Raw genomic sequence first — 12497 nt, forward strand, 5'->3', positions numbered from 1 at the left:
CAGTGGAGGTGCTGGGTAAGCAGGTTGGTGGCCCTAGTAAAGGAGCAGGGTGAGTAGAGAGCCAGGCCACACCCATAGGTGTACCATCCCTGTTTTGGGATACAGCGGCCCCAGGAGGTGAAGGGACTATGCTCAGGGTGGGCGCCTGTACATAGCCCAGGGGCCCTGGTCTTCAGGTGTAAGCCTGTGGAGCAGCGCAGCCTTTGCCCCTGCGACCTGACTTCTTCCTAAGTACAGCTCTTTAGGCTGTGTTCTCCAGTTTCTCTTGCCTGCAGCACCCTTCAGTAGCTAAAGGAAAAGAAAAGGACTTCTTTAGGCCTGGTTAGCGCTTCTCCCAAAAAGCCTTCTGGTGCCACCTAGTGGGCAGCGAGCGTCACAGCACCGAGGCCAGAGGCTGTATGAAGTTGGTGAAGTCCGCGGGGAAAGAGGCTTTTCTCAGTGGGGTCAATGTATCTCCTCCTGATGGCAGTTCCCAGCTGAAACAAAGTTCTGAGGGAGAGGTCTTAAAACAGTTGCCTTCTTCATCTCCGTGATTTCCTTTATTTCCCCAGTGCAAGCGTGTTTCTGGGTCCCTCAGCTTGGCACTTTCTGCAAGACTTACTCCAGGGGTGTGGTCCAAGCCCTCCTCAAGGTCACCAGGAACTCACTTCTAGTCTTTAAAAAGACTAGGGCTCTGACCATGGATGGGAAATGAACATTCAGATACTTAAACATTCAGAGAATGCAGTAGGAGGGAGGTTTACTATAAAATTAAGGAGTCTAATAAATGAACCAACCCTAAGAGCTTCTGAGAAAGCCCTAGCCATGTGCTCTTGTACCTTGCATACTTAAGGGTTTTCAGTCTTCCTGAAATAGATCTCGCTAACCCTTCCCCAATTGCATGAGCTTCCCCCTCTGCAAAATCTGGATACACCCCTGGCTGGACTGGTGGGTATCACAAGTGTACCTGGGAATTTCATAGGATATGGCTGTCAAGAGGTGCTGGGAGAGGGGAAAGAGAAAGAAGGAACTAGAAGGATCTGATGGGGAAAGGAGGGGGGCTGGGTTGACTTGGGCTCAAACTCACAGCTTAGTAAGACCTGAGAACTTGCCCTGTCCTCAGTCTTTCCTTCCTCTCTCTTCCTGCTTCCATACTTGCCCACTAGATTTTTTGTGCCCACCCCCATCCACCTAGATGGTTCCCTCACAGGAATGTTGAGTTCTAAAAGATTTGGCTGGTGACCCAGAGTAGTAATCCTGGTGAAAAGGTATTGTTTCATTTCTTATGTTTTGACTTAAAATATTTCTTTTAAATATTTAGTAACCTTTAAAAAATTAAACTCAACAAAGTTGAAATCTTTTTTTTTAATTTAGAAACTTTAGAACTTTAACACTATATGTATCCTTTATTAAGTTTCCTGTATGTTTGACTTTTGTTACTATGCTTTCACCAAGAATGATTCCAGTTTTAATGTATTTCTTTTATTTGATCAACAGATATTGACAGTTTAATAAGGTTAAATGTATCAATTTTTTGTTGACACCTGCTTTATTATATCTAATTTCTATATTTTGCTTAAGACATTTTTTCTGATTGCAATGTCATAGATATTCTATATTTTCTTATAGTGAAGTTGAAATTTTCATACTTAGGTCCTTATTTATGGCTTATATTACTTTTGGGTATGAGGCAGAGATGTTCCCAATTTCCTCTCTATATGAAAATCAGAAATCCCAGTATCATCTTTTTTGTATTCATATGAAATATCTCCATTTTACATAAAACTCATATTTATACTTGTGTTTGTTTCATGAGCTTCCCCCTCCACAAAATCTGGATACACCCCTAACTGGACTAGAGAGTATCAGAAGTGTACCTGGGAATATTTCTGCTAATTAACTGTCTCTAAAATTGAGTTGAAATATTGAGAAAAGGAAATGGATTCCAGGTGCTCATATTTGCTACTCACTCTCCTGGAGTGGGTGCATCATATGTCAGGTGTCATTTCTGATGTCATAGTTTGTCTCCACACCTGCCTCCCTGGCCTGAAAAAGGGCAGGGGTGTCCTTCACCTCCACGTTGCCAGCAACTGGAAAATGCCTGGAGCTTCAGCACTGTGCACAGTTTGTTGAAGAACAGAGCAGTTGGCATGGTGACAGTGGAGATGACTCCTCAGCTGATGTCTATTGATCCCCAATGGAGCTGGACAGTGACTACCACTGAGTTCTTCTCCTCTGCCTCTCCAGCACAAGCCTTTGTGAATTTTTAACTCCGAACTCTAAGTCCTTCCGGACTCAGCTCCAGGTCTAGAGTCAAACCCAGCTTGCAGTCCTGAGGTCTTGAGTTGGCTTAAGATCTTGCCATATTCCTGATTCAGCCTCCTGAACTGCTGGGATCACAGGCATGCACCACCATGCCTGATGGGACTCTGTTTTTAATGACCTTCATTGGTTTAACAATTCTTTCCATATCCATAGTTGAAAAATAATTGTAGTTAAATGGACAGAAATGAAATTTCAGAGACAACATGAATAAAAAACATTGTATTTAATTTGGAAAGTTTGAAAAAATAACTTCAATTTATTCTAGACAAATCATTCCCAGCCTCAGTCTAAGAATCCAGAATTCTGGACCCATGCAGCATCTTTTGGGAAGAAATCAGGAGAGAGAATTTTCTCCACAAGTGTCAGGGTTTAGTTCTCATGTGTATTAGTGAGTCTTGAGCTGTAACACCTTTGGTAGGCAGTAGAACAGCCTTCAAAGATGTCCATATCTTTATTCTCAGGACCTGTAAGTATGTGATAGAGCAAAAGGAACTTTATAGGTATTTTAAAATTAAAAATCTTGAGAATAAGAAACTATCTTGGATTATCCATCAGTCCACATGTAATCACAGAGTCCTTACAAGAGGAAGGCAGGAGAATCAGAGAGAGAGAGATTTGAAGATGAAACACTCTTGACTTTAAAGATGGAGGAGGGGTCATAAGTTGAGAGTGCAGGCTGTCTCTAGAAGCTCAAAATACATGTAAATGGGTTCTCCTCCAAAGTCTACAGGAGAAATTAGAAATGCAGCCCATCTGACATCTAGGTTAAGACTTCTGAGCTCTAGAACGGTAAGATAGCAAGATTGTGTTGTTTTACCCAATGAGTTTGTGGCAATTTGTCACCAAAGGGGAAAAACAAACAAACAAACAAACAAAAAAAAAACGTAACATGTCCCAGTCACTTTCTTGAGCCTTCTCTCAGGACCATATATTCAGTCAAACCCTGGTCCATTTTTAAAGCTCTAATAATAACTTGAACCCTACATACTTTTACTTTCAAACACCCCATTCTCTGACCACTTCCTCTGGCTCTTCTCCTAAAATGTCCAAACTCCTACAGTTTGTTTATAGTTTGTTTTGGGGGGTATACCCTGGATGGAACTCAGGGCACTTAACCACTGAGCCACATCCCCAGCCCTACTTGGTATTTTATTTAGAGACAGAGTCTCACAGAGTTGCTTAGCACCTCACTTTTGCTGAGACTGGCTTTGGACTTGCGATCCTCCTACCTCAGCCTCCCCTGCCTCTGGGATTACAGTAATGGGCCACTCTGCCCAGCTGAACTCCTACAGTTTTGATCCCACATAGACCTTTGATTCCTTGATATTATACTTTTTTATTCTCCTTCACCTCCCTCACATTATGCCTTCTCTTTGTTCAACATAAACTCCATGTTGATTATGTCCACACTCTTATATAGACCCCAGCATCCTTGACCTTTCCTTTGTTGTTGTTGCACTTGGTAAAATCACCCTTCTTTTTATGTCCCTCTCTCGAAGCATTGCCTGCATCTGCACCCCTGAAAATCACCCTACATGGATCAAACTAACTGCAGACTAAAAATTTTAGGAAGAAAAGTGCACATATGTTCAACATGTACAAATTTGCTGGGCTGACTCTAGTTTGCTATTGCTGAATCTATATATTTATATATGTTTATGTATACAAAGCTTATTAACTTGATCAGTTGATGTTTTACTCTTTCTACTGATATTGTAATGCCAGATTCATGGGACCCCAAAAGACCTCCAGGAGCTGAATCCAGTGCAAGCACACAAGACTCTTTACTGCAAGCTGGAGCCTGGACTCACAACCATTCCCGACACAGTGGTCCCAGGGAGTGAATCCCTGTCCTTTGTCCAGTGAGATTTTATAGGTTTTGGGGGGATACTCTATGCATCACAACATTACAAAGCAAATCATTGGGAAAATCAAACAACAACTCCCAACATTGATTAGTACATTCACTGGCAGGAACAAGTTGGCTAGAAATGATTGGTTAGTATAAGAGGGGGATTCCTTTGAACTGATTGGTTTAGGCCATGAGGGGTGTACGTGCTAAACTACATGGTTTCTCAACATGTTATCAACCACCATAAACTACTTGGGGGTCATCTGGCATCCCAGGTATTTTCCCTGTTTCATGCAGATTGGTGGTTGCTAGGGGGATTGCTCTGGGTCCTCACCTAGCCTAACTGAGTCAGGGACACAGGGCACTGCAGATCTCTCCTGTTATTTACAGACAAACAACTCATCAGGGTGGGTATGTGCTTAGGAGTGCTCTGTGGGTTTTTCCAAGGACAAGGGTCAAGCCCCCTTCCTTAGGACAGGCCTTGAGGTAGAAGCTGCTGTTATTTATTTATTTTCAAAAATGGAGTCACATCAGTTTCTCTTTTCCCCCTTTGTCTGGAAACTTGGGGATCAATCATGGTTTCCTCAGCTAGGGGCCTATTTGGGCAGGCCCTGCATCTTGGTGGGATTCTCCTTCTGGGTCTAGAGCTTGATAGTGGGTACACAGAACCATCATCTGAACTGTGTCTACTCTGTCCTTGACAAAAGCCACTAGCTTATAAAGGTTACATGGGCTAAAAGCCAAGACTAGAATAATATCACAAATGGCCCTACTAAGGTGGACACTAGGGTTGTCAACCGGGGGGTCCTGTTGTACAGTGACTCAAACCATCCCTGAGATTCTTCTCTTTTTGGCTTCCTAGCTAATCCTTCTTGAACTTTTGTTAGGGAATCTGTAACCACTCCTGAATGATCAACAGAAAAGCAATATTCCTCTTTTAAGGCAGCACATAGTCCCCCTTGGTGCACAAACACCAGGTTCCATTCTTTCTGATTTTGGAGTACAACTTCTGATATGGAAGATAGGGACTCTTGCAAATGGGTCATGGATTTTTCCAGTTCTTGGATGTCTAAGTCCACTACTTCGCGTAAGCTATTGTAGGACTGCTTAGAGGTGATCATGGAAGCTACTCCTGTCCCTACTCCGGCTAGACCCAACAGTGTTCCAATTGTAGTTGGAACTATAGTTATTGGCTCCCTGAGTGTTCTGTGAAGTCCTTCCTCCTTGGCTAGCAGAACTTCATCATTAGAAGAGTTATCTTAGGTACTACATACACTGTACGCAAAAAGACTTAGTTTGGCTCAGGACTTGGGTATGGATGCAGGGAGTGAGCCCCTTTGAGCAAGCCCACCACATGTTTTCAGGTGGAACCAAGTACTTGGGCTATGAAACATGGGCTCCCAAAAGGGTATAATTACACAGTGGGGAAGGGATTGGCTCTTCTTTCCCGTTATCTGTTGAAGTGTTAGGTGGGAGGTGGAGGGAGTCCACCTATGTGCTGAAACCTTGTTACTCTTGGTATAGTTCCCAGTGGCTGCTATCCCCTCATAAAAGGGAGTTCTAGCAGTAGAACAAAACCAGCAGTCAGTGGTCATTTTAGGCTTGGTCTCATTAAGTAGGCAGACTGACCTTTCAAGTAGGTCAAAAAGGGTGTGTCCCTGCATTTCATGGGGAGCTGGGAAGCTGAGCTGCTGGTGGCCTGGAAGTCAGAGCCCAGTTGGTAATGACTGAGGCTCTCGGTGTTACAGACTGAATGTCTGAGGTTCAGTAGGTTTCAAGGGTGCTAATACTGTGTCGGACTCATCGGGTTTCACATATGTGGATGTGACAAGCAATTTTAAAGTAAACAGTAATCCTTGATTATACCCTGATTGGTACAACCTTAATCCCCAGGTGTGCCCAGTCTCCCACTGACCAAAATCTTTTCCAGCCTCTGTAAACTGGATGGAAACCGGGGTGCATAAAAATGAGGCGCAGGCCCCAAAAGAAGAGTGTGAACATTTTCGGGGGAGTACACCCCGTTTGACTGAGATAAGATTATTCGTTACAGGTGGGGGCCAGTCTATTGATCCTGTACTTTCACATCCCCATGCCTGGCAGTAAAAGTGGTCTATTTCCCCACATTTACAAACTTGTGAGCTACTCCTTTACCTCCGGGGCACACATAGAAGGGTGTGCCCTGTAGGTCTGCCCTATTCAGTACGTGCCCACATCCAGGGCCTCTTGATTTGACTGGGCGCAGGGTGCATCCTCCCCTCGTGGGACCTCATTCTGGTTTGCCTTTAAAGCCCCAGCTCCAATCTCAAATGTCTCAGCTACCTATGGCCAATCAGCATAGATCAAACTGTAAAGCTGGCCAGCCTTGACCTCTAGGACTTATGAGGGAGGTGGAGTTGATAACATCCCCAGTTCCCATGTTAATTATTAGCCAAGTTAAGTTATAGGGCTGATATGGGTTCTGATTCTGTGCTAAAGTCCCACCAAAATACATTTCTCCTATAAAAAACATGACCATCATTTTTTAAAATTATTTATTTTTAGTTGTAGTTGGACACAATACCTTTGTTCTTATTTATTTATTTTCATGTGGTGCTGAGGATGGAACCCAGGGCCTCAGACATGCTAGGTGAGCGCTCTACCCTTGAGCCACAACCCCAGCCCCATGGCCATCATTTTTAAAAAGAATAACATGGTGACAAAAACCTATAGCTAACAGCACCTACTGGAAATCAAGCAGTTAAAATATGGCAACCTAACCTATTTTTCTCTACATTTAAGCTTAAGCTTAAAGGTATTTTCCTTATGTTTGACCACTTGCCACTCTGGCTGATCTGGAATAAAGTCCTTCACCATAGAATGGGGGTCCACAGCCCTGGCGTGGTGTAATGGATCCAAGTGGCAATCCCGTCGACCTTGAAGGCAGTGGGAGTAGTCAGCACCACTGCGTAGGGTCCTGTCCAGGGTGGTTCCAGGTTTCCTTGACAATGCCTCTTGATGAACACCCAGCCTCCTGGCCTGAAGTGATGAGGTTCCAGAGGTGGTCCTGTCTCATAGAGGGTCTTTAGTTGTGGCCAAACATCTTGGTGGGCCCGCTGTTTAGGGCCCTGAGGGATTGTAAGGCTGGTACTCATCAAATTCAGTTGGCAAGTCATACTGTAAATTAGGAATCAAAGGAGATGCTATTCCAAACAATTTCAAAAGGGATAAAACCTATTCTATATGGAGAGTCCTTACTTATACATACAGAGCATAGGGAAGCAGAGCCACCCAGTCACTGCCAGTCTCCATGGACAATTTATTTAGGGTCTCTTTAAGAGTTCTATTCATCCTTTCTACCTTTCCTGAACTTTGGGGTCTATATGTGCAATATAATTTCCAATTGGTCCCGAAAACATTAGCCAAACTCTGAATTACCTTGGAAACAAAAGCTGGTCCATTGTCTGACCCTATGATTACTGGGAGGCCATATATGGGCAGGATGTCTTACAGCAGCTTCTTAGCCACCAATAGTGCTGTCTCATGCTTGGTGGGAAATGCTTCAACCCATCCTAAAAAAGTATCTATAAAAACTAACACATATTTAAAATCTTTATTTTGGCATGTCTTATCAGATCTTGCATCTTTGTTAGTGCCCATGTGAGTGGTTCGGTGCATTCTTACTAACAGCTATTCTCCCATTCTTTCAGGCAATATGATTGTCTTCTGCTGCCTGGTACCACCCCTGCCCAAAAGGGCAGTGGGACATGGGAAATTTATGAATTCAGTCCAGGTCTTCTTTAGTATATTGGGGATGGTCTGGTAGCTGTCTGTGTCCTGGGTCTGGAAGGTTGTTTACTAAGACAGGATCCTTGCGAAGGGCAAATTCGCAGGCTGTCTTGTCAGCCAGGTTATTACCTCTGGCTACAAGCTCTTTGGACATCTTGATGCCCTGGATTGTGGACAATGGCTAGTTTCTTTGGCAGCCACAGGGTGGCAATTAGGGCTAATATTTCTTCTTTGTTTTTAATAGTCTTTCCTTCTGTGGTCTGGAGCCCCCTTTCCTTATAGATGGCTCCATGTATGTGGGCCGTGGCAAATGCAGAGCGGCTGTCAGTATACACAGTCAGTTTCTTGTCTTTACCCAGCATTAATGCTTGGATCAATGACACTAACTTGGCTGTCTGGGCAGAGGTCCCAGCTGGCTGGGGCTCAGCCCAGATCACCTCTGTCTCAGTTACTACAACTGCACCCACATACCTCTGACTGTTTTGGATAAAGCTTTTTCCATCCCTGAACCACAAGAGGTCAGCATTGGGAAAAGGTTGATCCATAAGTTCCTTGAATGCCATGAGCCTGAGCTAAAATTCCTGCACAATCCTGCAGAGGTGCCTCCAGGTAGGGATCCAGTTGCAGGGTCATGGGTTGAGTGCTGAGAGTGTCTGGAAGTTGATTCTCAGAGGTTCAAGTAGCAAACCCTGGTAGTAAGTCTGACATTGCTGAGGCATCGATCTGGTGGTTGCCTCAGCACCCTTTGAACTGTGTGGGGTGTGGTGATGTACAGTTCTTGTCCTGTGGTCAATTTATCTGTGTCTTTCAGTATCAGGGCAGTGGCTGCAATCATCCTCAGATAAGGTGGCCATCCAGCTGCCACAGGATCTAGTCTCTTCAAAAGATACTCCACTGGCGTCTTCCATGGGCTGAGATACTGAGTCAGGACTCCCTTGGCAACTCCCTTGTGTTCAGCAGGGTACAGGTAAAAAGGTTTAATAACAGCAGGGAGTCCAAGGCAGGGGCTGACAGCAAGGCAGTCTTAATTTGGTTAAAAGACTGATCCATTTTCTCAGTCCACCAAAACTGTTGTCCTTCCTTACTGGCTTCATAGACGGGCTTGGCAAGCTCAGCGAAGCTAGGGATCCACAATGTACAGAAACCTGGGGATCCCAGACATTCCGTCACCTGATGCGAGGTCTGGAGCTTTGGAATTTTTAGCACAGTCTCTTTTCTAGCTTGTGTGAGCCACTGTTGTCCCTCCTTTAGCAAGTAGCCCAGGTAAGTTACCTCTGGCTTACAGATTTTAGCTGAAGCACAATAGCCCATGCCTCCCAGGGCTCTGAGTAAGGCCTTACTTCCCTGCATGCATTCCGTTCTAGTCCTGGTGGCAATCAGCAAGTCATCAACATACTGCAAAAGGGTTAAGTTAGGGTGCTCTGTTCTGAACTCACCCAAGTCCTCATGTAGCACCTCATCGAAGATGGTTGGAGAGTTCTTGAATCCTTGCGAGAGTCTGGTCCAGGTTAGTTGTCCACTGATGCCTCTCTCAACATCCGCCACTCAAAGGCAAACAAATTCTGGCTTTTGTGTGCCAGGGGCAGGCTGAAGAAAGCATCCTTCAAGTCCAGGATGGTATACCACTGCCAGTCTGGTGGTAGTGCATTCAAGAGGGTGTATGGGTTGGGGACAGTTGGGTGGATGGCCATCACCCTCTTGTTACTTCCCTCAGGTCTTGTACTGGCTGATAGTCATCTGACTGGGGCTTGCCAACTGGCAGCAAAGGAGTGTTCCAGCCTGACTGGCAGGGCCTCAGCACTCCCAATTCCAACAGACATCTGATGTGGGGTGTTATCCCCACTCTGGCTTCCATGGACATGAAGTAGTGTCAAACCCTGACTGGGTCTGCCCCAAGTTTTAACTCAATAAAAATTGCAGGCCTATGCTCTGCGTGTCCCATCCCTGTGGTCTTTGCCCAAGCCTCAGAGTAGGATTGCAACCAGTAATCTATGTTCTCATCAATGGGTGTTGGCTGCTGGAGAAGCTGGTATTCATCTTCCAGGGCAAGAGTTAATACCTGGATGGGGCAACATAGAGAGTCTGATACTGAGAATCCCTCAGGTTGAAAGTGAATCTGAGCCCCAATTTTGGTAAGCAAGTTTCTTCCCAATAAGGGGTAAGGGCATTCTGGAATCACCATGAATGAGTGGGATACCTGGCCCACACCTAGGTCCACTGTCCTTCAGGTAGTCCATGAATATTGGCTCATTCCAGTAGCTCCCTGTACCCAGGATGACTTTTCTGGTAACTTTCCTTGGGGTTTCAGTAGGACTGAATGCTGAGCTCCAGTATCCACCAGAAAGTCTATGGGAGTCCCCTCCACCTTAAGAGTTACCCTGGGTTCAAGGAGGGGAGTCAAACCCCACCCCCCATCACTATCTGTGTTGTTCATAGCTAGAACTGGGTGAGGGTGTCTCCCTTCTTTTTGATCCCTAGACTTTTTGGGACAGTCCTTGAGCCAGTGCCCTGTTTCCTTGCAATAGGCACACTGGTTCTTTTCACTGGTTCTAAGAGGGCTCCTCTTACCCTCTGGGGGTCCTCTGGTGGTGGTGTGGGGGGTGTTGCTGCCACTGATTGCTGTTACCAGGACTTGGGTCATCTCCTTACTCGCCTTCACTTGTCTGTCTTCTAGTGAGTCCCAGTTGTTGTACACTTTCTGGGCTATGGCTAGCAAGTCCTGCAAGGTTTTCCTTTCCAAATCGTCCAGCTTCTGTAACTTTCTTCTAATGTCTGGTGCTGACTGGTTTACAAAGACCATTCCTACTGCCCCTTGGTTTTCTTCTGTTCCTGGATTGAGGGGAGTGTACTGTCTAAAGGCCTCCAGTAACCTCTCTAAAAATCAGGTTGGAGATTCCTCCTACCCTGATGAACTCTATACCTAGGCCAAACTGCAGTAGATCCAGAGCTTCTCTCTACCTTCAGGTGTATTGTAGTCCCATTGGTCCTGGTCTGGTGGCTCAGGAGAAAGGTGATGTTAATTATATCTGAATTGGTTTTGGGCCACCCATCATCTCCAGGGACCAGTTTCAAGCTTCCATCTGGATGTGCTCCCTCTCCTCCATTGTGAAGAGATGCAGAGCAGCTGTGGACAGTCATCCCAGGTGGGCTGGTGGGTAAGAGAATGCTATCCATAAGGAGATTAAGTCTGATGGTTCTCTGGGAACCTAGCATTCTGGTTTCTCCAGTTACACAAATCACTAGAGGCAAAGGGCCAGTAGTGAAGGGGCTGAATCCCTGCCTCCTCTGGGGGTCCTGCCACCTGGAGAGGCAAGACCCTGGAGTCTATGTGTCTCTCTGGTGCCAGGGCATGAGTCCACTCAGTGCAGCCAAGGGTTCCAGCCACCAGCCCCTCAGTATCTTTCCTCCACCACCTACACCACTGTAAGGGGCAGGGGTAGGAATGGGACTAAAACCAGGAAGAAAAGGTTGTTAGAAATGGCTGGTAAGATGGCAGAGACAGGAGTTCCATCTCCATCCTGCTCTGCAGAATTGGGTAAAGGGGTTCTGGGGCAGAAGGACAGGGCAGGGGCGCTGGCCAACACAGTACGTTGTCTCCTTAAGCGCCAGCCCTTGAAGAATTTCTTTGTAAAGGAGCTAGCCAGGGGAGGGTTCCAAACAAAGTCCTGCCAGACCAGGATCTAGGGCACCTGGTCCAGGTGTCCAGAGCTACCTGGGAGAAAAACTTGGGTTTTAACAAGAAGTATAGTTTCTGAGTCAAAAGTGCCACTAGGTGGCCATCCAACACCAAAAGTAGGCCTTTCAGAAGTACAAAGAGTCTGAAGTTTTCTTTTCTTTACCACAACACTCAAATTTCGCACTCTTTCCTTAACCTCATCAAAATGAGACACTAGCAAAGAAAGGGGGGTAGTCTGAGTCTGTCTCTTTTCATCTGGTGTCAGTCCAATGTCCAAGGTAAAACAATGTCCTCACACTTAACAAAAACACAGACAAAATGCCAAAACACAGATTCCCTTTTCAGATTGCAGACAAAAATGGATGTAGGACACTGGCCACAAGCCAAATGGCCAGAACAACTGGCCTTCCCCTAAAATCAGATGAACAGATTGGGGGAGTATCCCCCTCTGATTGAGTCGAATGGCTCTCTGATGGGGTCTGGGACATCTCCCAGGAGCCTCAGCTGGTGACCCTCCAGCACATGTCCGGAGGCCAATTGCCAGCCCAGAGTACAGATTCTACAGGCCATAGTCAGAACAAAGATAGACCACAGAAATGACAAGATTCATGGTGTTAGACTCTCCAGTTCAGGGGTCCTGGGACCTGGGGGATCCTGGACAAGTCCCCAGATATAATGCCAGATTCATGGGACCCCAATAGACCTCCAGGAGCTGAATCCGATGCAATCACACAAGAGTCTTTATTGCAAGCTCCAGCCTGGACTCACAACCTGATGCAGTGGTCCCAAGGAGTGAGTCCCAGTCCTTTGTTCAGTGAGATTTTATAGGTTTTGGGGGGATACTCTATGCATCACAACATCACACAGGAAATCATCCCACACCATAGGAAGATCAAACAA

At 45.7% G+C, this 12497-nt stretch overlaps 2 pseudogenes; both read right to left on the reverse strand.

Moving 5' to 3' along the window:
- Positions 1–8845: 8845 nt before the first annotated feature.
- Positions 8846–10721, reverse strand: LOC144249189 (uncharacterized; annotated as a pseudogene).
- A 268-nt stretch (positions 10722–10989) lies between these two features.
- Positions 10990–12497, reverse strand: part of LOC144249193 (uncharacterized) — a 50083-nt pseudogene continuing 48575 nt past the window's right edge.

The sequence above is a fragment of the Urocitellus parryii genome, chromosome 1 (genome assembly GCF_045843805.1).
Source record: "Urocitellus parryii isolate mUroPar1 chromosome 1, mUroPar1.hap1, whole genome shotgun sequence".
Lineage (NCBI taxonomy): Eukaryota > Metazoa > Chordata > Mammalia > Rodentia > Sciuridae > Urocitellus > Urocitellus parryii.